Here is a 26150-nt window from a genome sequence, read left to right as displayed (position 1 = left end):
TAAAACTTGAAAAACAGCGCAAAGACAGGACGAAGGAAAGTGACACACGGACGGGCGCTGACTGCCAACTGAAATTTTTTATTGACGAAACCAAGAATCAGTAGATAGGCGGAAGAGTGAAAAAAAACCATAAGGTTACAAGATTTTTGTCACGTTCGTGACGTCAAATAGCTGATTTCTTTTTAACACGAAAGTGTTTTATGCCGGGGCCCACCAAGTACATCCGTCACGGATATGACGTTGATAAAATGGACGCCAACGGGTGAAAAAGAAAAAAAAAACAAGAAAAAGATACCCCGCTGGGAAACGAACTCACGACTTTGCGGCCGCGACGGCAAGCGCCCGACGCCCTACCGACTAAGCTAGCTCGGCAGATGCGAGACACGGAGCGAACGCGCCTTATGTCTTTCACACATTCTCTTTCGCGCGTTGCTCTCTGTTGGCGGTTTAGGTAGGCGGGCGGAGCGTGGCGGTGCCGCCATCTGTGAGATGTGAAAAGAAGTAATGCTTCACGATCGGCACTTACTAGCGCTTACTCCGATTGCGCGTGATATCGGAGATCATGGTTAAAGCGTCTCGATACCAGCGAGGTACATTGGCCGCGCTGGCGTGGCCGAGGCACCCTTGACGCAGTTACGTTATTCGCCTTTGGCTTCGTGTTAGCGTGCGTCGGCTCATCGGAGTAGTGCAGCTTCCACGTGCGCCAACGGGATTTCTCCGCCGCCGACTGCTTCGATTGTGAGAGCACCGACTAATAAAACTGCTGCAATATGCGTTGCAGAAAGGACGCGATTTCGACGGGCGAATGTCGTGCCTTGGTGGAGCGAGAGCAGCGCCTGCGAGACAGAGGCCAACGGGACGCACGCGTTTGCGGCTCAGGCTACGAACCTCTACCTCCCGTGTTGCTGAAGCGCAGTGTGTGTTAGTGTATGCATGAGCACAGACTTCGGCTACCCATTACTAGAAAGCGCACAGCGTGCCGTTTCTCTCCTTAACTGACGATGTTTTCAAGAAGTGCATATACTGTACCAATGTTGATTATGAGCTTGTTGATATCATCCTTACGCGGGATTCACGATTCGCTGTGTCCAAATATATGTTCACACCGTCAGCTACCACAACGGTTTAATCATGATCATGGGCGTTAGTCGTCGCGATAGAGACATGCTGTCAACATGGGTGCATCCACGTCAAACGGTGCTATAGCTGCCAAACACGAATAGACATTGTACAAGCTCTCATATATCACTACACAATAAGCATTACTTCTGTGAAGACATGTTTCACTTTCGTGTTATACCGATTCCTATGACGGAGGGATCAGCCATGTTTTTTTCTAGCAGTTCGAGTGACGGAACGCTTATACATCCATCACCCCTTTAGTGGATGACAAAGGCCTCAAATATCTCCCGCGCGCGCCTTTGACGATAGCGTTTTAGGATGGGGACGTCAGACAGACTAGGGGTGCAGACATGTCTGGCACAATGAGTAGCTAAATTACTAATTAATGAGTGGCTTCTCAAAGCTGAAGAACGACCCTCGCGCCTCAAAAAAGAGGCGCTGAAGATGTTAGAAGGGCTGGTCTAGCCCACGTGGCAGGCGCAGTCAAGAAGGCGGGGGGTTTGACCTTTAGCATCTTTTTCTCGGCGAAGACGCATAAAGAAGCTTGCCCTTTCCAAGCCATTGTCTCAGAGAGGGGAAGGCGGCAGCGACAGTTGGGAACCTACCTGCGATCGTCCCTTTCGGCACTACCAGTTAGAGGCCCCTTTCTGGTCAGAAGTCCAGCGGAAGTGTCCCAATTCTTAGAACGTTTGAGCCAGTGTGATGTGCTCGCCCTGTCCGTGGATGTGAAGGAGCTTTATTATTCTCTTCCCCACGAGGAACTTCTAGCTGTCGTTCACGAGGCCATCGAGGAACTCGGTGAAGTACAGCCTCCAGCATCTTTAATAATATCGCGCGAGCGTCGACAGCACGCAGTATCAGCGCCTTACAACGGCGATAATCTGCGAGACTGGCAGCAGCACACGCAGGCGCACGAAGCAGCGCTAGCGCAAGCGTCGTCTGCCAGGCTGTTCCTTTCAGGATGAAACACTCCCTTTCTCTGTTAAAGGCGCCCGGAGAGCGCACAATCGCAAATAGAAACGTCACGAACTTTTTGGTTTTTTTATTTCCACGTTTCCCGACAACTCATCGTTCTTGTGTATTACTTTTTTTATTCAAATTTCGCTACGCATCAACTTTGAGCAGTTTCTTTGACTGCAATCACAGGAAAGATCAAGAGAACATGAATCGGTAGATCACGGTTTAAGTTGTGCGCATGGTTTTGTTCACACCGCTCTTGTTTTCCTTTTTTTTTATCTAAGGAGACTAATACATTCATTGTGGTAGGGCGTGCATCGTCCTGAAAGGAACAGCGTGGCAGACGACGCTTGCGCTAGCGCTGCTTTGTGCGCCTGCGCGTACTGTTGCCGGTCTCGCAGATTATCGCCGTTGCAAACGCTGATACTGCGTGCGGTCGACGCTCGCGCGATATTATTAAAAATGCTGGAGGCTGTACGTTCCCAGAACTCCTGCGGCACGAACACGAGTAAGTTTCTTGAGCTGCTGCACTTCTATTTGTGTTCCTCCCTCATTGCGTACGACGGCACCCACTATGTGCAAAAGGCAGGAGTGTGTATTGGCTCCTGCCTGGCACCGGTTCTCAGTGATCTTCTGTTGGCCCGGTATGACCGTGAATTGTCTGAACGCATGGATGGTTCGGAGGTGGTTCATGTGTTCCAGTATGTGGATGATTTTCTTATCCTTTTTACGTCGACACCGGGGGCACATGGTCAAAAAGACCAAAGCATCATCGGGACCTTCGAGCGCAATCTGGGGTCTTTCAAGCTCACCAGCGAATTGTGCTCCGACAACAGTATCAGGTTTCTGGACTTAGTCCTGCAATTTCAACACGACCACGTCTGCTGGGAATATTCGCCCCGATCAAAGAAGGTTTTTCTGCCGTTCAGCTCCGCCCACTCAAAGTCTGTAAAAAAGAGGCATTGCACTGTCCGCCATGAGGAATGCCTTATTCCGCTCCTGCGTACATTTGGTGCACCCTAGTTTCTCAAACCAAACATTGAGGCTGCTAGCCGCAGGATTTCCACGACAGTTGCTTGTGTCATTGGCTGAGGTGCTACTGACGGAGGTACAGGGGCGTCGTACTCGGGAGGAACGAGAGCCGAACCGCAATGCGGCAGTGATCCCCTACGTACAGGGTGTTTCACATGGGGTCAAGAAGGCGGCTGGACGTGCCGGTGTCCATGTGGTGTTTTCAGCACCTTTCAAGCTGGGCGGCATGTGTCGCCGTGTGAACGAAAGGGAAGGAAGCAGAGCGAACTGTTCGAAGAGGCACGCCAAGCCAAAGCCATTCACCGATTGTGCGACATGCGTCCTGTATGAGATTCCGTGCTCGTGCGGCAGTGTGTACGTGGGACAGACTGGCAGGTGCGTGAATGATAGGCTTTGCGAGTATGCCAATTCATTAAGGACTGGTATCGGTAGTAAGTTAGCCACTCATTGTGGCAGGCATGGGTGCAACCCCAGTCTGTCTGACGTCACCATCCTAAAACGCTATCCTCAAAGGCGCGCGCGGGAGATATTTGAGGCCTTTGTCATCCACCAAAGGGGTTATCGATGTATAAGCGTTCCGTCACTCGAATTGCTAGAAAAAGAAATCAGCTATTTGACGTCACGCACGTGAAAAATCTTGTAGCCTTATCGTTTTTTTCCCACTCTTTCGTCTATCCACTTATTCTTGGTTTCGTCATTAAAAATTTCAGTTGGCAGTCAGCGCCCGTCCGTGTGTCACTTTCCTTTGTCCTGTCTTCGCGCTGTTTCTCAAGTTTTAAGTTATGTGCCAACTAGCCCGCCTTTCGCCTCTTCTCTGTTTTATTGCGATAGCAATTATATGGACAGTCTCGGCTGGATTTTGCCGTCGCCGTCGCCATCATGCACCGTATATGTATAAGTATGTATATATATATATATAAAAGCCCCAAAGAAAAATAATTCAGCCAAATGCTTCCGAAGCGCGGAATCGAACCAGGGATCTCTTGCTCCGCAGCGAGTGGCGCTAACCACTACGCCACGGAACGCAGGTCCTCCACATTGCTAACGGCGAGCGTTATATACACACCCATTACCGCTGGACGGACTCAGAGACGGTCGGCGCTTATAAGCGTTTCTTCATTACCAGTGAGATGGCGCTAGGAGCGCGACGGGCACATGTAAAAGTCGTCGGCGAACTCGCTCGCTTCTTATATTTGCGCAGCGAGAACCTTGGCCTTCCGCTGTCTGCTTGCGCGGTTTTCTCGTGGTGAGGGCAATAGGGATGTTTCAATCTTTCACCGTGATGTCCGCGCTCATGTTACGGAGCGTACGATAGTCACTCCAGCTCAAGAGACGCCGCTAAACGAACAAACAGAAGATGAGCGCGAACTATCAAGTGTCACAGCTCTACCCTTGAAGCACGCTAGTTTCCTTCGCTGCTTCGGCCGCCTTTGCAACAGGAGCGCTGTTCAAACTGAGAGTATCCACTGGCGAGCCTCACATCGTATAGCATTAGTTTCTTGCTATCGCATTCATTGCTTCGCCCTTGCGGCGAAACTGTGATTTTTTTCGTAGTAGTATTCGATTGTAGCGTCGTGTGTGCTTTCTGTGTACTTAGCGAACACGATTGTGATCGAACTAGCTATTTCGCTCCGTGTTATGTTTACGTACCTGAACCCCGTCAGAACTTAACTATATCAACCAGGTCTTCGATGTTGATAAAATGCACTGTTTGAATAATAGCGATCGCGACATTGTTTTTTGTGTGATGATCGTAGATCGCGAATGGCGTGCGAGTGTACTTCGATCTACGGGCCAGTATATGTGGTATGGTATCATGTTATGCTACGACGCGTCGATGTGAAAAAATGGAGATGATTTCAGAAATGTATACATCCGTTTGTTGCTTATTTCATCGTCGGCTTTGTCTTTTTCCACCTCTTAGTAGTAATGTCATGCAGTATGTACGCGGTTATCACCTAGCAGCTCAAATAAAACCTGAGCTACAAGCGATTTTTTGAAAGTGCCACTTAGGTCTGGAAAAAAGGCTCAGGCATCTGCCAAAACGAGTCGAGGACGCGTCACACAGTTTATTTTACATATAACGCGCACTATTATACCGCCGCATGTCTAAAGTTATGACAAAACACAAACTGGTCAACACGCGTGTGCGACGTAGTGTGCGATGATTCTCGAGCTCTTTTGGGGATACGATCACTTTCGCGAGATTTCGCGTCATGTAGTGCAGCGAATGTTGCATGTACAGATAGAATCACACTTGTCTAGAGCATTCGAGCGGCCGGCATCGGGCTGCAACACCGCCACGTGCCGGCAGTCGCTGGGTTCGAGATATGTTGGATGCAAGCGCCAAAAGCCTGCTCGCGGCATGTGTTCTGTGGCCTATCTGCGATGTCAGCTTGTAAATTTGATCATAAGAGATAGCCATGTTACTTTCTTTTATTGCGATAGCAATTATATGGACAGTCTCGGCTGGTTTTTGTCCGTCCCCGTCACCGCCGTCATGTACCGTATATATATATATATATATATAGCTGGAAGAGCGGCATTTCCAGAGCCCGTTGTAAACTCTCTTGGGGCTACTAATACAAGTACACTAGCAAGGTACCCACTACGCCATAAATCACAATATTTGTGAAATTGGGAAGCACCTACAACGCCATTATTCGTCATTGTGCGCAGAAGTGAGGTTCCAGCTACACATATGTAAGGCATTATGTGCACTTTGTTTACGTGACGACTGTTGATGATGAAGAATTGTGGCTCAGCCATTTGTAATGGGTTGAAAGCTTTAAACGGCTCACCAGTTACGTAATTCGCATTGTGTGACGCCCGGTCGCTATTTAACTCTCCCACCATGCAACATACATTGACGTGAGAAAGAGAGACAGAGAGAGGGGGGAAGAACTTTGTTGAGACCCTGAGGAAATGGATGAAGGGCTCATGAGCTTCCTTGGCAACCAATGCAAGTGCACTTGCGAGGAACCCACTACGCTATAAATCATAATTTCTCTGAAGTAGGGCAGCAGCCACTATGCCATTTTTGGTCATTCAACGGAGAGCCGTGGTACCCGCTAAAAACATGTAAGGCATCATGCGCACTTTGTTGGTGTTGTGCCTGATGACGATAAAGAATTATTGCAGAGCCCCTTGTAGTGGGTTGGAAGCATCCAACAGCCCACTGGTTGCGCAATTCGCATTGTGTGACGCCTGGTTACAGAATTCGCGTTGTGTGGTGCGCGGTTGTTATTTCACTCTTCTACCACACCAAATTACTTATGTTAATGTGGTTCCTTCTGGACATGAGGCCTGTATAGCGTCGTTTTGCAAGGAAGTTCCAAGCACCGGCATGGCTCTGAGGTACAACACTGGGCTCCCACGCAGAGGGCCCAGGTTCGAACCCCGTTCCATCCTGGAAATTTTTTCTTATTTCGTTTTTTTTTCTTATTTCGAGCGATAGTGGTTACGGACACCGGCGGCGGCGGCAGCGGCGGCGGCGGACAACTACGCCACCAAAAATGGCCGTTGAAATGATCTCATAACAGCTTTCTCTGTAAAATGCTTCCGAAGCGTGGTATCGAACCAGGGACCTCTCGCTCGGCAGCGCGTAGCGCTGGCCACTACGCCATGGAACGCAGATCGTCCACGTAGCTGCCGGCGAGCGTTATATACACACCCTTTACCGCTGGCCGGACTCAAAGACGGCAGGCGCCTATAAGCGTTTCTTCATTACCAGCGAAATGGCGCGAGCAGCGCGCTGGGGAGGAGCGCGCCGATGTTCTTTGCCCTACAGGGCGTGGTCGCCTTTGTGCGCTTATCTCAAAGAAAGAAAGGGGCAAACGCGGGGTAGAGCGGGGGGTTGTATGTTCCGGTGCTTTCCCCACGATGTCCGCGCTGAAGTCTTAGAGCGTACGGCCGTCTCTTCGCTCGCTGCAGCGGCCACGTTTCGAAAGGAGCGCGCTGTTCAAACAGAAATAAGTAACAATTGTGACGTTTAGTTCGCGCTCGTCCTGTGTATACCTGTTCGTTCGTTTCGTGCGTCCTGCTTTATGTTTCAGCAGTGCGCTTCAAGTATCGACCTGTGACGCATGATAGTTCGCTCTCGTCCTGTGTGCGTTCTTTTCGTGCGTCCTTTGGGCTCGAGCGACGCGCTGACAACTTCGAGCTGCTTTCCGTTCTTCTTGTTACATTCTGATTTGTTGCTATCACATTCATTGCTTCGCCGTTGCGGCGAAACTGTGACTTTTTGCTCTTCTCCTTTTTAGTTTTTTTCTTGCTGTCGCTCGTGGAACGACCGCTGCCCGTGATAAGCGAGGATGTGCACCGGAATGCATACACTGGCTCTGAGAACTACACATGATTCAAGATAAAAGATGGCAGTGATTCATCGGCGTCTCGGTGAATGGTGACGTCAGTGCCAATTGGCAGATGAAGTGATAGACGCAAACGACGACTGACGCGAAGTAAAACAATTTTTTTTTTTGGGATGGCTCCGCGGCTAACGAAGAAAGAGCGGCTAGCGATCGCAATAATGGGGCGTAAAATGACCCGTAGAGCCATTTGTGATGTGACAGGACGCCCAATGGGAACTGTGAGCAGAGTCTTAAAGGCGTGCCGTGGGACAGCTCGCATTGAAGACGGAGCCCGTGGTCGCCTTGAAAGGGCCACGTCGCCTGAGTAAGAGCTACTGATTGCCGCATCAGCAGCAGACCACTTTCTAAGTGCGGATGAGATCAGGGATGAGCAACGTATTCTATACGTTGCGTTAAGCGTCTTCTCAAGTTGCTGTGCTTTTTTAAAAATGAATAGCTTAAACGCTGCCAGTCTTTCGCCTTCAAAAACATACGAATCTATTAGGGGAATCGTGTTTCATTTTTTGCTCTTTTGTCAGCTACGGTTGCGGCTGCACGCGACAAAGCAGGCAGCCAATAAGCGCAGATCCCGCCCACCCTCGTTCGTGCAAAAATCTACAGGCCGATAACAGAAATGGCCGCGAGCAGTCATGACGCATGCAGGCTTTTGGCGCTTGCATCCAACATATCTCGAACCCAGCGACTGCCGGTAAGCGGCGCTTTTGCAGTCCGCAGCCGGCCACTCGACTGCTCTAGACAAGTGTGATTCTATCTGTACTAAGCAGACGTGAGCTGGTTAAGCCGTTAGCGGCGCGGCAGCTCACCTTGCATCGTTTTCAGAATCATAATCAGAAATGCTTTTATTTCCCAACGACATTGTTGGGGGTCCTTCAGGCGAAAAGCTGCACAGTACAACTTGAATGTGCCTGAAGGCCCTCACATGGCAGCAGTAACACTGAAGCCAGCATATATACACATGTTTAGCATATATGCAAATACACAATTTTAAACCAACTAAAAAAGTGCAACATGTTGAATAACACTTGTTTTCCTAGAACACATGGTATTAGAATAACATTGAAATGTAATAGATTTAGTGAGAAGAAATGTGAAAATACGTTGTCATACATCAGTAACAGTGGTATTTACAACACTAAGAAAAGCACTGCTATAAACATGACTATGATGTACAATATGATGATACTTTGTATATTGAAACACTGAGCGCGAAATAGATATTACAACAGAAAATGCGAAAAAGTAATAACGATTTCGTTTATATGTTCATTCCGATTTGCAAAAGTACTCTCTCATTTGTTTGCGATTCAAGGTATTTGGAATAAATCTTTCCCCTTCCAATTTATTTAACAACGAAGGTAGGCTACGTCGTAGTGACTGCATACGAGAATTTGTGCGTCTGTGTGGTACAGACAACCTGTCTTGGCTACGAGTGCGCGAGTCACGTTTTTGCATTCGAGTCGTCACGTATGTTTTAAGATGGTTTTAGCAGATTCGAAGTGAGGGCCAGTTAGGGAGGGAGCATACCTGGTGAAAATTAAGCCCAATGGACGGGACAAAAGAAAGAGCACACAAGACGAAGTTGTCAACCTAACACGTTAGTAGCGCTTCGTCCTGTGTGCTCTTTCTTCTGTCCCGTCCATTGCGCTTAATTTTCACCAAGTTTCAAGGAGGATTTGGTATTGACAGAGCCGAAACAAAATGAATATAAAAGTTGGTATTCGTAAAGAATTGTCGCACGTATTATATTATGTTTTTGAAAAAGTTGCGCGCTGGGATGAAAATAAGGTACATTGGCACGACCATAAGGTAAGGCACGGCGCCGTGGCGCTGTGCGCCAGCTGACTGTTTTGTTCGCGGATGGGGTGAGTGGCGCGTGATCTTGCGAACGTACGTGATCGTATCCCAAATGCATATGCTCGAGAATATTGTTTCAGTTCTTCAGCAAACCTAGCCACATACTTCCAAGCGGGCAATGCAGAAAAAACCAACGCACACGCGGCGCAAAGTTTCGCTTGCTGCCACGGCGGTAGCGTTTGTTTACGTTTACGCTGGCTGTCCCAGAGTTCGATTTTGCAATTTTCGGGCAGATTCGGCAGCTTCGGGTTGTCTCGGACTTCGCACACACGGGACCAAGATGCTGATTCCTGTCTCGACCGGAACTAGCTGAATGACCCTCTGGCTAGCTCTGGCTGCTAGCCAACTGCCAGAAGTCTGAAAATTGAAGATCCCCAATATTGTGCTACTGGAACATGAGTTGCTATATCATGCTTGTTAGCCATGCATGCTGAGTTAGTGGGTGAAATCAGCCATGAAACGTCAAGCCGCAAACACTTCGATCTTGAAGCAACCCACGTGTGTGAACAGCTACTTAACCTAATATACGCGCAGAGGAACCTGACTGCATGAGCCGAGAACTTGTATAATAGTTGTTGCGAGCTCGGCTGCTTTAATCGTTTACAGCCAGCGTTGGGCATAGTCGATAGCTTTTACAGCGAAAGCTGTTATGAGGTCATTTCAATGGCCGTTTTTGGTGGCGTAGTTGTCCGCCGCCGCCGCTGGTGTCCGTAACCACTATCGCTCGAAATAAGAAAAAAAAACGAAATAAGAAAAAATTTCCAGGATGGAACGGTGTTCGAACCTGGGCCCTCTGCGTGGGAGCCCAGTGTTGTACCTCAGAGCCATGCCGGTGCTTGGAACTTCCTTACAAAACGACACTATACAGGCCTCATGTCCAGAAGGAACCCCATTAACCTATGTAATTTAGTGTGGTAGAAGAGTGAAATAACAACCGCGCACTACACAACGCGAATTCTGTAACCAGGCGTCACACAATGCGAATTGCGCAACCAGTGGGCTGTTGGATGCTTCCAACCCACTACAAGGGGCTCTGCAATAATTCTTCATCGTCATCAGGCACAACACGAACAAAGTGCGCATGATGCCTTACATGTTTTTAGCGGGTACCACGGCTCTCCGTTGAATGACCAAAAATGAAATAGTGGCTGCTGCCCTACTTCACAGAAATTATGATTTATAGCGTAGTGGGTTCCTCGCAAGTGCACTTGCATTGGTTACCAAGGAAGCTCATGAGCCCATCATACATTTCCTCAGGGTCTCAACAAAGTTCTTCCCCCCTCTCTCTGTCTCTCTTTCTCACGTCAATGTATGTTATATTGCATGGTGGGAGAGTTAAATAGCGACCGGGTGTCACACAATGCGAATTACGTAACTGGTGAGCCGTTTAAAGCTTCCAACCCATTACAAAGGACTGAGCCACAATTCTTCATCATCATCAGTCGTCACGTAAACAAAGTGCACATAATGCCTTACATATGTGTAGCTGGAACCTCGCTTCTGCGCACAATGACAATAATGGCGTTGTAAGTGCTTCCCAATTTCACAAATATTGTGATTTATGGCCTAGTGGGTACCTTGCTAGTGTACTTGTATTAGTAACCCCAAGAGAGTTTACAACGGGCTCTGGAAATGCCGCTCTTCCAGCTTTCGCTGTGACTGCGCTGCGCTTTCCACGCAGGCCTGGCATTTTTTTTTGTTTCTGCCGAGCGAATGGCATCAGACGATGACATTATTCTGACGGTACAGCCAAATGCTACGTGTCCATGCGTTTGCAGAACGTAAAAAGAGCATAAAATACGACATTGGAAATATGACATTTAAAGCAAGGAAACAGAAAGACGAAAAAAAGGCGCGGTTAATACAAACTAGCAGAAAAATTAAGAATTTTCTGTGTACTGTGCGAGCAGGCGTTATGAGAACAGTTTCGCTTATAGTTGTCGACCCACAACCAGAACTACTTCTTGACCTAGTTGGTCTTCGCTGACGCATATGTGGCACTTCAAAGACGCCTGCAAAAGACAGACGAAAGCTACGCGTTTCGTCTCCGCTTTGTGTGTGTCTTTATAGCGGGCTCGTTTCATTTCGTCTTTGAGATTGCACAAACGATTATTAGCTGGAGAGAAACGTTTCTGAAACAGCCTTCACGATTATTATACTCATTGGTCTAGTGGTTATGGCGCTCGGCTGCTGACCCGAAGGTCGCGGGATCGAATCCCGGCCGCGGCGGCTGCATTTTCGATGGAGGCGAAAATGTCTGAGGCCCGTGTACTTAGATTTAGGTGCACGTTAAAGAACCCCAGGTGGTCGAAATTTCCGGAGCCCTCCACTACGGCGTCTCTCATAATCATAGCGTGGTTTTGGGACGTTAAACCCCAGATATTATTATTATTATTATACACAGACAGCTTGAGTTCCCCTAGCGTATTCTGGCGTGCCAGCACCGAGTCTCCCGCTCCGCCCTCTCCCGTTTAGGGACTATACACGCGCTATCCGCACAACCGCTCCGGACGTGGTGTGACACCTGCCGCCCGCAACGGAGGGCTCCTGTGACGTCACGAAGAGCGGTTCTAACTTTTTGCAGCCGTCCTGCCGGCTTGCCAGGCTCGTCTCTCATTGGCTGCTCGAAGGCGGCCCCGCGGCCGCCTTCACAGCAAACATGGCGCTTGCTCGAAGCAGGCGCGAGGCCTATCGCTGCAGCGATGGAAAAAACTGCTGATTTTGTCGTTGTGATCATCATAAGCGCTATACAACTCCCGCGGAGATGTTCATCGAAAGTAGCCAGCCCATGTGCACGTCCTGGCCCCGTAAGTGCGTGCGATCGTCAACGGAACGAAGAAACGGCCGCAGTGTAGAAAGTGTGTTGTGGTGATGCGAGTGTCGTCGTTTCGTGTGTTTCTTCGTACCGTCCGTCTTTCAAGTGTAATCGCAAAGAATTTAGAGGATTTCAATCACGTAATCATGCACCGTGCTAAGCAAGATATGCGTTCAGTGCGCGCCGAAGTGAAAAGTGCTCAATCCCGGGAACAAGTGTTCGCGTCGGGCGTGTTGTGTGTGTGCCGTTCGTCGCGGCAAATAGTAGTCGAGCCGAATCTTCAGCAAAGATAATACGATCAGGGTGGCCAAGTTTTATTGCTCCGTCATTGTCATTCGTAATGCGCAATGACGTCGTGCAAGTATTGTTGTGCTCGATAGTATGCGCTGTGGTGAAACTTCTGCGCACCGTGTCACATCTGAGCAATTCTGTCCAGTGCTGTGAAGTGTGTTCAAGAAATGGAAACCGCGAAATATTTAGGAGCGCGGTGCTAAGTTTTCGATTTGTGTGGTTGCGTGCATGTGCCCTGAAGTGGAGGTTGCATACAAGCCATTATCGTGCTTGTAGTCTAACTCATTGAGATGAGCATTATGATCGACGTTTCATAAATCCGTGAAATTTACATAGTTCAATGCCAAGGTTCAGTAGACCAAATTTAAAGCAAATGGAAGTGTTACAATAAATTATGATGTACTTGAGAGCAGTTGTTATTGCTACAGAAATAATTATATGATTACTGCACAATTGGTCGTGCTATATATCTTCGTAGACCGAGTCCAACGACCACTCAAGTTACATTCAATAAAGATGAAAAAAAAAACAGATTTTGAAAGTCCTGCTGGAATGTCCCACCACCATCTCGTTAAACACGTCACTGCCTTCACCAAAGCTAGTGCCTGTAGCAAAATGTTCTAAGCAGACGTAGACAAGAAAAATGCTTAATTTACCATTAGCTCAGTGTTCGTAGTCTCTTCCTTGCCAGTAGTGCGCAGCAATTGAAACAGTAAGCCTCTTTTCCAAAGGAGGACACACCGTGTCGCAGTAGGCTAAGATACTTTCCCATCGAATTGGATGAATACGACGATGATTCGTCGCTCTTGTCGGTGGTAGATGTTGTGTGGATGACCAAAAGTAGCCGAAGGAACTTGTCAACAATCCTTCGTGCCGATCACCTGCCCTTGGCAGTTGTTGAGGTGTTCTGAGCAAATGAGAATAGGAGAACCTTGCAAGTAGGCATAACGATTAAATCCAGCACGATGTGCGTGTTTGCATGAAGAAGATGTTGCGCAGCTTTCTAAAAAATATCCTGAGCTATTCCACTCTGTGAAAGTGGATGACCAGCGAAGCTGTGTAGCGTACTGATTGATTTATTACATTTATTCATTTATACATTTATTAATTCTTTTAAATTCAGAATATGCTCCTTTAAAGCAATTCCACCTCAATTCGTGTCAGCAAGAAGTGCAGTGTGCAGGTTATTTATGTATGTTCATTTTTGTACGCGGTTATTTGTTTGCTAGTGTATTTATTTGCTTTTTTCTGTTTATTTGTAGTATTTGTAGTGGACCAGTAGTGAGTAGTGCGGTTTGCCCGATTTCTGTGGCACATACCTGCTAGGGGCATTCTGTTGACTAGGTAACTGTTCGCGGAGTTACAATAAGTTCATATTTCTTATTACTCTCAGAGTTGCAGTCATGTCAACCAATTTGCCTGGTGCGACAGCTGCCATTTGCACTCAGTCTGGGAAGCCACAGCCATTTGATTTAAAGTTTGAATGTAAGGCCAGTTGATGATAATTTTCTGTTCAGTATGCAAGTGTTCGTAAAGTTGCAGGTGGCTGACTTATATACAGCCTTGCTACAAAACACTTGGAGAATGCTTAGACTTCAACTTTTAGTGTGCAGTACGATAGCATGAGCAGGCCCCACTCACATTGCCTTCTCATTGGCTTGTCACGCTTCCTTTTTCAGTGGACACCTGAACCATGCTGTGAAGGATAAAACGTCTGTGCACATTGTGGAATACAAGCCGTTTTAACTCTCCTAGGGTGCCAACTGCAATTACAGCTGCGGAGTACTTACTACGTGTCTGTAAAGCAAAATGCACTCCTACATAGCTGCATTTTTTGATGCTGTGGCTGTTGTTGATGATGATGAATTATAGCTGTGTGCTGTGTAATGGACTGGCACATATAAACTACCCACTGGTTACACAGTTGACATAGTGTGATGCCTGCAACAGTTCTATGCTTCTACCACGCAATATTACATCTGTCATTCTGACTCCTCACCGAAGATGACAATTTTGTTTGCTCTTTTTCCAAAGCAGTTTCAAGCACTGGCGTGGCTCTGTTGTGAAATACATTACTGCCACACAGAACGCTTGGGTTCGATAGCTGTTCAACCCCTCATGTTTATTCTTTGCATCCATTGAGATTTTTTTACCTAATGGACAGCACTGCTGACACCGACATCGCATTTGCTGCATCACGTGCATCTCAACACTATGACGCGAAAAACTTGCAATATTGTTTAGGAGTGCACGAAGCCAGAATTCTAGGGTTCAGGTACTGAACGCCACTCCCGTCTTAGTATTTCACAAATTCAAACAAAACGTTATTTTTTATGGTAGTTGAAAGCAGCCAGGCAACACACCCATACTTGCTGATGAGCTTCACGAGATAATCGCTAATGTAGTGCAAGTCATAGTATGTTCGTGATGGCGAGACAATGCATTGCTGTTCCTTTGAGCAATTCAGTTAATCAAGTACCTCCTAAGTGCATCCACTTTGCTATTCGGTATTCTTGACATCGGACGTGTGGAACTGCACCAAAGGTCTGCTTTTCTTGACAGTGTGGTCATGGGCTGTTACACCACTGGCATGAGGTGCGTCATTGCCTTCATACATGCAGCTCAGTCCCCCGAAGACGGCCTCACTTGAATTGCTATTCAATTTTCTTGTCAACACATATCGACACCCCTGCTTAGCATGTACTGCGTCATCTGCGCCATAAATATGACAGTGCGTAATAAAACATGAAATGCTTCGTCCAAGAAGCCATCCTCTCATAAAATAAGCAAACACTCTTGGATGTTCTTCATGAAACAGCTCGATTTTCAGCCTGAGCAACCTTGCTGTTGTAAAATAGGTATCTAGCAGTCACACCCGCTCCAAGTTATCGTAAATGTTTAACAGTTTTATTTTCTTCATAAAGCCAGTTGTATAGCCTGCTTCCTCGAAGGTGCATGCAGCTGAGTTGCTATGGGAGCTAGCTTGCAGATGTTGCATTCACTTGTGGTGAGAATGCTTGTGTGGCTCGAAGCAAATTCATCTTCTCCAGATTTGACAGATAGACCTGCTTCAGCATCAAAATTTCTAGTAAATTCTGCTGTTTTGTCCTTCTGGACCTTAGAATGTGTCAAAGGTCAAAACTAAAAAAAATACCAGGCCTGCGCGGAAAGCGCAGCGCAGTCACAGCGAAAGCTGGAAGAGCGGCATTTCCAGAGCCCGTTGTAAACTCTCTTGGGGCTACTAATACAAGTACACTAGCAAGGTACCCACTACGCCATAAATCACAATATTTGTGAAATTGGGAAGCACCTACAACGCCATTATTCTTCATTGTGCGCAGAAGCGAGGTTCCAGCTACACATATGTAAAGCATTATGTGCACTTTGTTTACGTGACGACTGATAATGATGAAGAATTGTGGCTCAGCCCTTTGTAATGGGTTGCAAGCTTTAAACGGCTCACCAGTTACGTAATTCGCATTGTCTGACGCTCGGTCGCTATTTAACTCTCCCACCATGCAATATAACATACATTGACGTGAGAAAGAGAGACAGAGAGAGGGGGGAAGAACTTTGTTGAGACCCTAAGGAAATGGATGATGGGCTCATGAGCTTCCTTGGCAACCAATGCAAGTGCACTTGCGAGGAACCCACTACGCTATAAATCATAATTTCTGTGAAGTAGGGCAGCAGCCACTATGCCATTTTTGGTCATTCAACGGAGAGCCGTGGTACCCGCTAAAAACATGTAAGGCATCATGCGCACTTTGTTGGCGTTGTGCCTGATGACGATGAAGAATTATTGCAAAGCCCCTTGTAGTGGGTTGGGAGCATCCAACAGCCCACTGGTTGCGCAATCCGCATTGTGTGACGCCTGGTTACAGAATTCGCGTTGTGTGGTGCGTGGTTATTTCACTCTTCTACCACACTAAATTACATATGTTAATGTGGTTCCTTCTGGACATGAGGCCTGTATAGCGTCGTCTTGCAAGGAAGTTCCAAGCACCGGCATGGCTCTGAGGTGCAACACTGGGCTCCCACGCAGAGGGCCCAGGTTCGAACCCCGTTCCATCCTGGAAATTTTTTTGCTTATTTCGAGCGATAGTGGTTACGGACACCGGCGGCGGCGGCGGCGGCGGCGGACAACTACGCCACCAAAAACGGCCGTTGAAATGATCTCATAACAGCTTTCGCTGTAAAAACTGACTCTGTCGTCCCATGGCTGGCTCACAGTTGTGGAGAATCAACAACTTTGCAGCTGAAATGCCGTTTTGTTTGCAAAGTACTTGTTGGTCACTATATGCACTACTATAAATCCACTCGACTCCGCTGCTGCTATGAATTCTTTGACCCAGGCAAGGAGAACCTTCCCATTGAGTTGACGTCTTGTAAAGAAAACTATCGATTCACGAAGGAACCAGACCGATAGCCGTTCATTGTTCCAACATCCTCTCCTTCTTTTGCAGTGCTCACCTGCACGCATTCATTACTTCATCTTTTTCTACATAATCCCGCCCCCCAGTAGAGCTGCATAACTCGAGCTTATATGATTTGTGTGCAGGTATTCTTAAAGACTTGCTTTCTTGGGCTTTCACTCGGCGTGCTCGAAATATGCCATCTTGACCAGGGTAAACGTCTATGATTCGCCCTAAGGACCACCTGTCAAAATGCGAAGCTCCTTGATCACCAAATCGCCTTGACCAGACTGCTACTAGGATATGCTGGGCAAAGCTGAAGTGCTTGTAATAGCTGCTCCTTCTTCCACCGGATCCACTGGTGGTCTACCAGCTTCTGACAGTATCTCAGCTTCTTGCTGTCACGTCGAGTAGCCTCAGGACTTCGAGCTTTGTAGTCGTTGGTTCGCCGTGGAGAAGCCAGTGATGAACGTTTAGTGTCTGTATACGTGCAGGTCAGTGGTCTTGAATTAAAAACAGCATCTTTCGCCAACAGTACAATCTCAGTTTGTTCACTTTCGTGTTTGCACTTTCGCAGCACCTTGCGTAATGATGACTTGTGTTAGATGTAAAACGATGTTTCGGGAGACGGTAGGGAAATACTGGCAAGAACAACGGTTACTTTAACCGAAACATTTATTTCGATAAAGTAAAGAAAACTGCTGGAGAGACAAGAATACGGCGTCTCTCCAGTTGCACAGCCGTCCCTCTTCTGCCTTCCCCCTGGGGTCCGTGCACAGTCGCCCACCCGTGCTCACCACAGGGGGTTCACTTCGGTGTCACGTTACAGCTCCGGCCACGGGCCGGCTCGGCTTGCACAGTGGTCGTGGCCTGGCGCCATCTTTCTACCCTGTCTCGCACAGCAAGAGTGCGCACACTCGGCCGTCCTGCAATTACCGACCGTCCCGGTTGGAATCGCTGTCTGAAGTACCCGTGTCTATCTCGTCCTGGCCCCACAGTTTCAGCTTGTCCACAGGAGCGATGCTGCTGTATGCTCGCCTCCCGCGCCGTACACTGAGCAGCTTCCCAATGCGATATCACTCGTTGGGTAGTTTTTCCGTGATGACGTACGGTCCTCTGTACTTCTCCTCGAGTTTTCTTGATTCACCACACGCTGTAGGCTCTCGCTCAACCAAAACGACATCTCCCGGTTCGTAAGTCGGCGCTTCTTAACGTTTCTTGTTGTATCTTGCCTGCTGTTTTCGTTGGTCTTCGCGAATGCTCTCGGCCGCAGATGTTCGCTTGGCCTCTACCTGACGGTCGAATTCCTCGGCAAGAGCGTCATCCACGCAGTCGGTGTTGATGTTTCGTGGCTTATAGTTGAACAGCATTCCAAATGGAGTGGTCTTCGTAGCTTGATGAAGCGTGTTGTTGATCCCCACTGCACGTGAGGTAAAGTCCTGTCCCAGTCTTTGCCGTCCGTGTTCTTCGTCAAGCTCGCGACCGCTGGGGTAATCATGCAATTGTATCGCTCGACTTGACCATTAGCTCGTGGCGTCGCAGTGGCGTTTTTCATGTGCTTGATGCTGAAGGCGTCACGCGTTGCCTTGAATTTGGCTCGTGAAGGCAGTTCCGCGATCGGTGATCACCTTCGCATGCCCTTTATCCGCAAAGGAAAGCCGATATGGGCAATAACTTACAGGTTCTTGGGCTGTAGTTTCGATCTTCATTTCCGCTGCATTGGTGCGGCCAATTTCTGCGATGCTGTCAGCAAAACAGTCGCGATACTCCTCGATGAGCCGGTCGAGTTTTTCACGGTGCTCCGGTGTGACGCTTGGGCCCGTTTGGACATTCGCGCTCGTCGTTGAAAATGTTTGCGTGGCACTGCAGCTTGATTTCACGTCCTGAATCGGCTCTTCATCGAAATAGCACACCTGTGCTCACGCAGCCCGCTTGTTGGCTTTTATGTTGAGTTCCTGGTATGAAATGTTCTTCACAGGAATGCGTCTCATTCGCTGCATCTACTTTAACGACGCAACGTGGCATACAATGTTCGCACCCCTCTTGGCATCTGAGTTGGGCGTCCGCAAAAACATCCGCGTTGGGTTCGCTGCCCGTAACGTAGAGCTCGACAAATCCAACGTAGTTCGGTGGAACCACCGTCGAATCTTTGGCCCAAAGGCACACCGGGCGCCTCGGAAGATCCGGAATTGCGATAGACTGTAGTGTGTCGTCACCTTCATCTACATTTTTCTCCTCCTCAAAGATCCGCACAGTGTCCCGTCGCCTCACAATCGTAACGTGAGGTTGCTCGGTGAAGGGCTGTCCCACGATGACAGGAATCGCCTGTGACTCGTTCGGCACGATCAGCACGGGGACGTCGGCTGTTGCTTGATCGACTGTGAGGTTAACGTTCGCCTCACCACGCGGCGTCACACGTCCTGACCCCTAGCCGCCGATGGTCAGCGCCTTCCCTATCAATAAGTATTTGATCCCGATCCGATCTGCAACCTAACGCCGAATAGTGACACACTGACTGCCGAGGTCAACGTACGCTCTCAGTTCGCTCCCGTTAACTTTAGTCAGCATGAAGTACTTTTCGTTGACCGCGTGGGCTGCACGGATGTTAAGATCCATCACGCTTTGAAAGAGGCTCGGCCCGCTTTCTCTTTCCCTGCAGTTTTGGGCTTCGTGTCCATTTCGGTTACAAATGTTGCACCTCGCCCTCCGCTGCGGACTCGGGCAGCTGAGAGAGAGATGACCGTACTTGTTGCAGTTAAAACACCGCAGCCCTTTTTCGGAAGGGGTGTTTTCCTCCTCGGTCCGGACGGTTCGGTCTCCCTCCTCGGTTCAGAGTTTTGTTGGTTTTGTTGACTCTCGTTCAAGGCCGTTTCCGCGGCTCGGTTTTCCTTGTTGCCGTGGCCCGCAAGATTCTGAAATTCGCTCGCCCTCGAATGTTTTATGTCCCGGGAGCCGACGGCTCTCACGCGCTCTTCGAGACGCTTGAGGCAACACAGAAGCTCCTCCGGAGAGTCGTACGTGCGGGTGCTGACTGCTCGGATGACGTCCTGATTGTTTAGTCCAGTGATCAAATATTCGATACAAGCCTCATCGCTCAGGTTGCAACGACGTGCTTTTGCCAATTTTTCATAATAGTAGCACTCAATGGGCTCACCTCGCTTGTAGATTCGGTCCTCCATTTCCCGGTGAAGCCTCTGCATTCCGGCTGTCGTGGGGAACGCACGTTTCAGCTCCACCTTCCACTCGGGCCAAGTTTTGTTAACAGATAGGAGGGAGTCGTACCACATCTTCGCCGGTCCGTGCAACTTTGCGAGCGTGTGGCAAGATGTTACTCTGTCGGTCCAACGGCAGACTTCCGCTAGGTCGTCCACACGTCGAATCCACGAGTCGACGAAGTTGGGTCAAACCAAGGCACCAGGCGCGATGTCTCTCCCGCCCCTATTACAGGCATGGCTACTGCCTGTTGCGACTGGAGCTGCGATCCCGTTGATGGCTTCTCTCACTGCTGCTTGTACGGTGGCTTGAAGAAGTGCAGGCCGTGTCGAATGCTGGTGTGGGTGTCGTAGTGGTGCCGCTGGTCGATGCGTTGTCGGGCACGCCTCGGCTTGCGCTGCCTTCCCCGCTGTCGGTGCTCCGCCATTCGCCATCTTCTCCGCTTGTCGGAGCCGTTGAAGATGTTCCATTGCGAGTGACAGGCATGGTTGGGCTCGATGGTTGACTTCTGGGCGTACGCTATCCCACTTCTGAATTGTTAGATGTAAAACGATGATTCGGGAGACGTTAGGGAAAGATTGGCAAGAACAACGGTTACTTTAACAGAACAACATTTATTTAGATAAAGTAAAGAAAATTGCTGGAGAGAAAAAAATACAGCGTCTCTCCAGTTGCACAGCCGTCCCTCTTCTGCCTTCCTCCTGGGGTCTCTGCACAGTAGCACACCCGTGCTCACCACAGGGGGTGCATTTCGGTGTCACGTTACAGCTCCGGCCACAGGCCGGCTCGGCTCGCACAGTGGTTGTGGCCTGGCGCCATCTTTCTACCCTGTGTCGTACAACAAGAGCGTGCACACTTGAGTGATCGCAAGAGTCTCTTCCCGCCATCCCAACAAGGCGCATCAAATTGAGAGCTCTTCAAGACGTTCTGAATGCCCTGGGAATCTCGATGCTGTCGTTGAGTCTCTCAATGGTGCGGAAATCACTCGATCTTGATCCATAGGAATATCCTTAGGCACCGCTTCAGCGTGACCTAACTCCAGATATTGCCAGATGACTGTCATATCGCTGCAACAATCCTTCCTTCATAGATAACCTCCGTGTTAGTCTTTGTAGACGTGAGAACACAGTTTCCCAGTTGCTTCTAAGTAGCGGTTTCTCATCTTCCTTCCAAGGCAACGCAACAGTGTATCTGTCGTTTTTCTTGCTAATAGTTCCTTGGAAGCGTGCAGTGAACTTGTGCAAGGGTGATTCGCCAAAATCTGTGATGCCTGCTGCTTCAAGTTGCTGAAACCACCGGGGAATCTGTTAGAGTGTGATTGTCGCTGATCGTTTCAACTCGCATAACACAGACCACGAGGTTAGTGTTGCAGTCACCTTGACGACTGGGTCCTTGCAGCGACCATCCAAACGGTGTGTTGATTGTGACCGATTCTGGAATTTCTGTGCTCCTTATTACATCTCCAGTAGTAATTTTGCAAAGGTGGTCAGCTCCAATCAACAAGCTGATCAAGAAAATTCTTTTCGTCAGCAATAATTTTGCCCTCGATATGCAATTTCTGCATGAAGTGGCTATCAGCTGTCAGCGAAGGAACGTCGTGACATATAACTGGGGCGACGATTGCCTGAACGATGTGGATGTCGGTAGAGCACTGGCTGCGCAGGGGAACTTGAGCAACTTTTCGTTTTTCCGCAGAAGTTAGTGATGCGCTGCCAAACGTTTGAATGCAACCCGTGTGTCTCCCAGTAGCCGCAAATTCAGATTCACCGCGAGATCTTCCGTGACGAACGATTGCTGACTGCCTCCATCGAGTATCCCTTGGACGTATCGTGATCTGTCGTTTTTTATGACAAAGGAGCAAAAGGTCTGCCGGTACACTTTGCTGTAATTTCTCTCGCAACCGTTTGAAGAATCTGTTGGACAGCGTAATCATATGTGATGAGACCATTCCGGCTGCACTACCAGAAGCATCCACTGGTCAAGAAGTGTTCACTGTGCCACGTGGTTTATTCACGTACAAACGGGAAGGAACGACGAGGAACGTCGAGGGTCCGAAATCCAAGCAAGCGCAAGCTCGGGTCGCGTGGCTACCACCAACGATGTGGCTTGCTTTCTTGGCTGCTTCGTCGTCGTTTGTATTGTTCACTACATTTGCCCCCGGTGAATAGCGTAGCCATCCTGGCGACTTAAGGCGTTGTCAGTATGGCGGGGTCATAATAGGGCTTGAGGCGGCTCACGTGGACGATTTCCCTACCACGACGACGTAAGTCTTGGGACGGTGTCAAAGGCTCAACCTCATAATTGACTGGGGACGTACGAGTGAGAATGCGGTAGGGCCTGTGATATCGGGCAAGTAATTTCGACGAAAGGCCAGGAGTGTTCGGTGGGATCCAAAGCCAAACCAGGGCACCTGTCGTAAAAGTAGGGAGAGGTCATTCGGTGTCGTGCCTTAGCTTCTGACGGCCTTGGTCCTCGGTTGTCAGCGAACGGGCCAATCGTCGGCAATATTCGGCGTACCTGGCAACGTCAGAAATTGCAGTGTACTCAGGTGAGTCAGGCGTGTAGGGAAGCATAGTGTCAAGCGTGCATGATGGATCGCGTCCGTACAAGAGAAAGAAAGGCGAAAAACCTGTGGTCGCATGCGTAGCGGTGTTGTACGCGTACGTGACAAACGGAAGGACGGTGTCCCAATTGGTCTGGTCTTATGCGGTGTACATTGTCAGCATATCGCCGAGAGTGCGATTAAATCGTTCAGTGAGGCCATTCGTTTGCGGGTGATATGCGGTCGTCATGCGATGAATGATGTTGCACTGAGCGAGCAATGCTTGAATAGCGTCAGACAGAAAAACACGCCCTCTGTCGCTCAAAAGTTCACGGGGAGCACCATGGCGAAGGACAAAGTTGCGTAAGATGAAAAACGCAACTTCTCTTGCTGTTGCTGTGGGCAGGGCTGCAGTTTCCGCGTAACGTGAGAGGTGGTCTACGCCGACAATTATCCACCTATTTCCAGAAGAAGTCGAGGGAAGCGGTCCGTATAAGTCGATAACGACGTGATCCAATGGACGCGCCGGACAAGGCAGAGGCTGAAGTGCACCGGCTGGGCGTTCAGGTGGAGCTTTACGGCGCTGACAAGCAGTGCAAGCACGTACGTACTTGCGCACAAAAGTATACATGCCGCGCCAGTAGTATCGCTGACGCAGGCGGTTGTAGGTCTTGAGAGCGCAGGCGTGAGCACATTGCGGGTCGTTGTGGAAAGCAGTACAGATTTCCGTGCGCATGTGGCGTGGTATCACTAGCAGCCACCTCCGACCATCAGACGCGTAATTCCGCCGATAGGGGAGGTCGTCTCGAATAGTGAAATGCGTGGCTTGACGACGGATAGTTCTTGAGGCTGGATGTGCTAATGGGTCAGTCAGAAAGTCGAGAAGATGGGAAATCCACGCGTCCTTGCGTTGCTCCAACGGCATGTCTGCGAAGTCAATTGGCGTCAAGACAGCTGAAGAAGCTGACGACAAAGCTGTGTCAGCCGGTAGCGGCGAGCGGGATAGGGCATCAGCGTCCGAGTGTTTGCGGCCGGATCGGTACACAACACGAATGTCGTATTCCTGTAGGCGAAGCGCCTAACGACCGAGGCGTCCCGACGGATCCTTCAGCGATGACAGCAAACATAGGGCATGGTGGTTCGTCACTACTTCGAAAGGGCGGCCATAAAGGTACGGGCAGAACTTGGCCAAAGCCCAGATAATGGCGAGGCACTCTTTCTCTGTGAGAGAATAATTACACTCGGCTTTCTTGAGGGTGTGACTCGCGTAAGCAACGACATATTCTTCATATCCTTGTTTTCGTTGAGCCAGTACTGCACCAAGACCGACCCCGCTGGCGTCGGTATGGATCTCCGTAGGCGCATTAGGACCAAAGTGACGAAGTATCGGAGGCGACGTTAATAAGCGCCGTAGCGTCATAAAAGACTCGTCACACTCCTGTGACCAAGCAGACAGGCCGCTGGAGGCTGTCAATAGATTGGTAAGAGGCGCGATGAGAGAAGCGAAGTCGCGCACAAATCGACGAAAATACGAGCACAGCCCAATAAAACTTCGAAGCGTCTTCATAGAGTTGGGCTTCGGATATTCGGCCACGGCGCGGAGTTTCGCGGGGTCCGGAAGATCGCCTTCGTTGCAGACGACGCGGCCTAGTATTGTGAGCTGGCGCGCCGCAAAATGGCACTTCTTGATGTTAAGTTGAAGGCCAGCAAAGGTGAGACACGTGAGAATTGCACGAAGGCGAGTAAGGTGAGTCGGAAAATCGCGAGAAAAAACGACGATGTCGTCAAGGTAGCAGGGGCAGGTATTCCACTTGTAGCCGCGAAGGATGTTGTCCATCATCCGTTCGAAGGTAGCTGGGGCGTTGCAGAGTCCGAACGGTATGACGTTAAACTCATACAGCCCGTCAGGAGTGACGAATGCAGTCTTCGATCGGTCAGGGTCGGCCATCAAAACTTGCCAATAACCCGAGCGTAAATCCAACGACGAGAAATATTCTGCTCCTTGCAAGCAATCGAGAGCATCGTCGATGCGTGGCAACGGGTATACATCCTTCCGAGTTATTTTATTGAGGCGGCGGTAGTCGACACAGAATCTAATTGATCCATCCTTTTTGCGCACAAGCACAACAGGGGACGACCAGGGTCTCCGAACGGCTGGATGACACCGCGCTTGAGCATATCGTCGACTTGTTCGTTGATAATACGCCGCTCTTCCGCTGAAACTCGATATGGTCGTTGGCGTAAGGGAGCATTACCACCGGTGTCAATGTGGTGCGTGATGCTCGTTGTACGCCCCAAAGATGGTTGAGCGCAATCAAAGGAAGAGCAGAACTCTCGAAGAAGGGCTAAGAGTTCGCGTCGATGTGTCGGCGATAGATCAGCGGCAACGGAAGGGTAAATGTCTGGAGCGGAAGAAGTGGCAACAGGTGGTGTCATGGCATTCAGCTAGAGGTCGGGTTGGTTTGCAGCAAACTCCAGAGAACGCAGCAGGTGAACGTCTTGTATGTTGCCCAAACATTCCCCGAGAAGTAATGGAACTGAGGATGTCAGTGAGTTCGCAACCAGCATAATTGTAGCACCCGATTCAACGGCGAGTACGGCGAACGGTAGTCGCAAGCCGCGGCGGCGGAGAAATACCTCGGACGGGACGAACAGAACAGTTCCGTCTGGAGCGGCTTTACAGGTCAGGGCTACCAGGGTGGACGTTTTCGGGGCTATATCTGTGTCCGCAGCAACGACAAGTTTGTAAGCGTCGGGAAGGGGATCCACCGAAAGAGCAGTTTGCAGCGGCGTAAGGGCGACTTCTGCACGGGAGCAGTCTATGAGGGCACGATGACGCGAAAGGAAGTCCCAGCCGAGAATAACGTCGTGGCAGCATGACGCTAGCACGAAAAACTCGATGACGTACAGTTCGCCTTGTATAATGACACGCGCGGTGCACACAGCAAAAGGTGCTATGTACTGTGAGCTGGCCGTGCGGAGTATTAGTCCCGAGAGCGACGTGGTCACCTTTTTTAACTTGCGGCATAGGTTTTCGCAGATTACGGAAACGGCGGCTCCTCTGTCAATAAGCGCTTGTGCGGCCGTCCCTTCAACACTGACGTCGATAACGTTTTGCGGCGAAAAAGATGGAGGCCTTGAGCAGTTCGACTCGCATGCAGCTCTTGCCTCCTGAACTGCAGCGATCAGTTTCCCTCTTCCGTAGTAGGTCGGCGACGCATTGGTGACAGGGAGCGTCGTCGAGGGGATGGTGATCGGTGGTTGGCGTTGGGTCGTTGATCGTCAAGGGTGTACCTTGGTGGCGCCCTTGACGACGACGCAACAGGCCTGCTAGCGGTGTCAAATGGAGGACATTGGCGACAGTAGCGGGCGACGTGTCCAACGATACCACAGGCGAAGCAGATGGGCCTATTGTCTGTCGTTCTCCAAGCGTCTGAGCGGCGGTAAAATGGAGTCGAAGGTCTCGCGAAGGTATGCGACGCGGCGTTCACGGTCGTCGGCAAGGGATGGGGTGCATGGCAGGTCGAAAATATGGCGTA

The sequence above is a fragment of the Rhipicephalus sanguineus genome, chromosome 4 (assembly GCF_013339695.2).
Source record: "Rhipicephalus sanguineus isolate Rsan-2018 chromosome 4, BIME_Rsan_1.4, whole genome shotgun sequence".
Classification (NCBI taxonomy): Eukaryota; Metazoa; Arthropoda; class Arachnida; order Ixodida; family Ixodidae; genus Rhipicephalus; species Rhipicephalus sanguineus.
Note: the sequence above shows the minus strand (reverse complement) of the source record.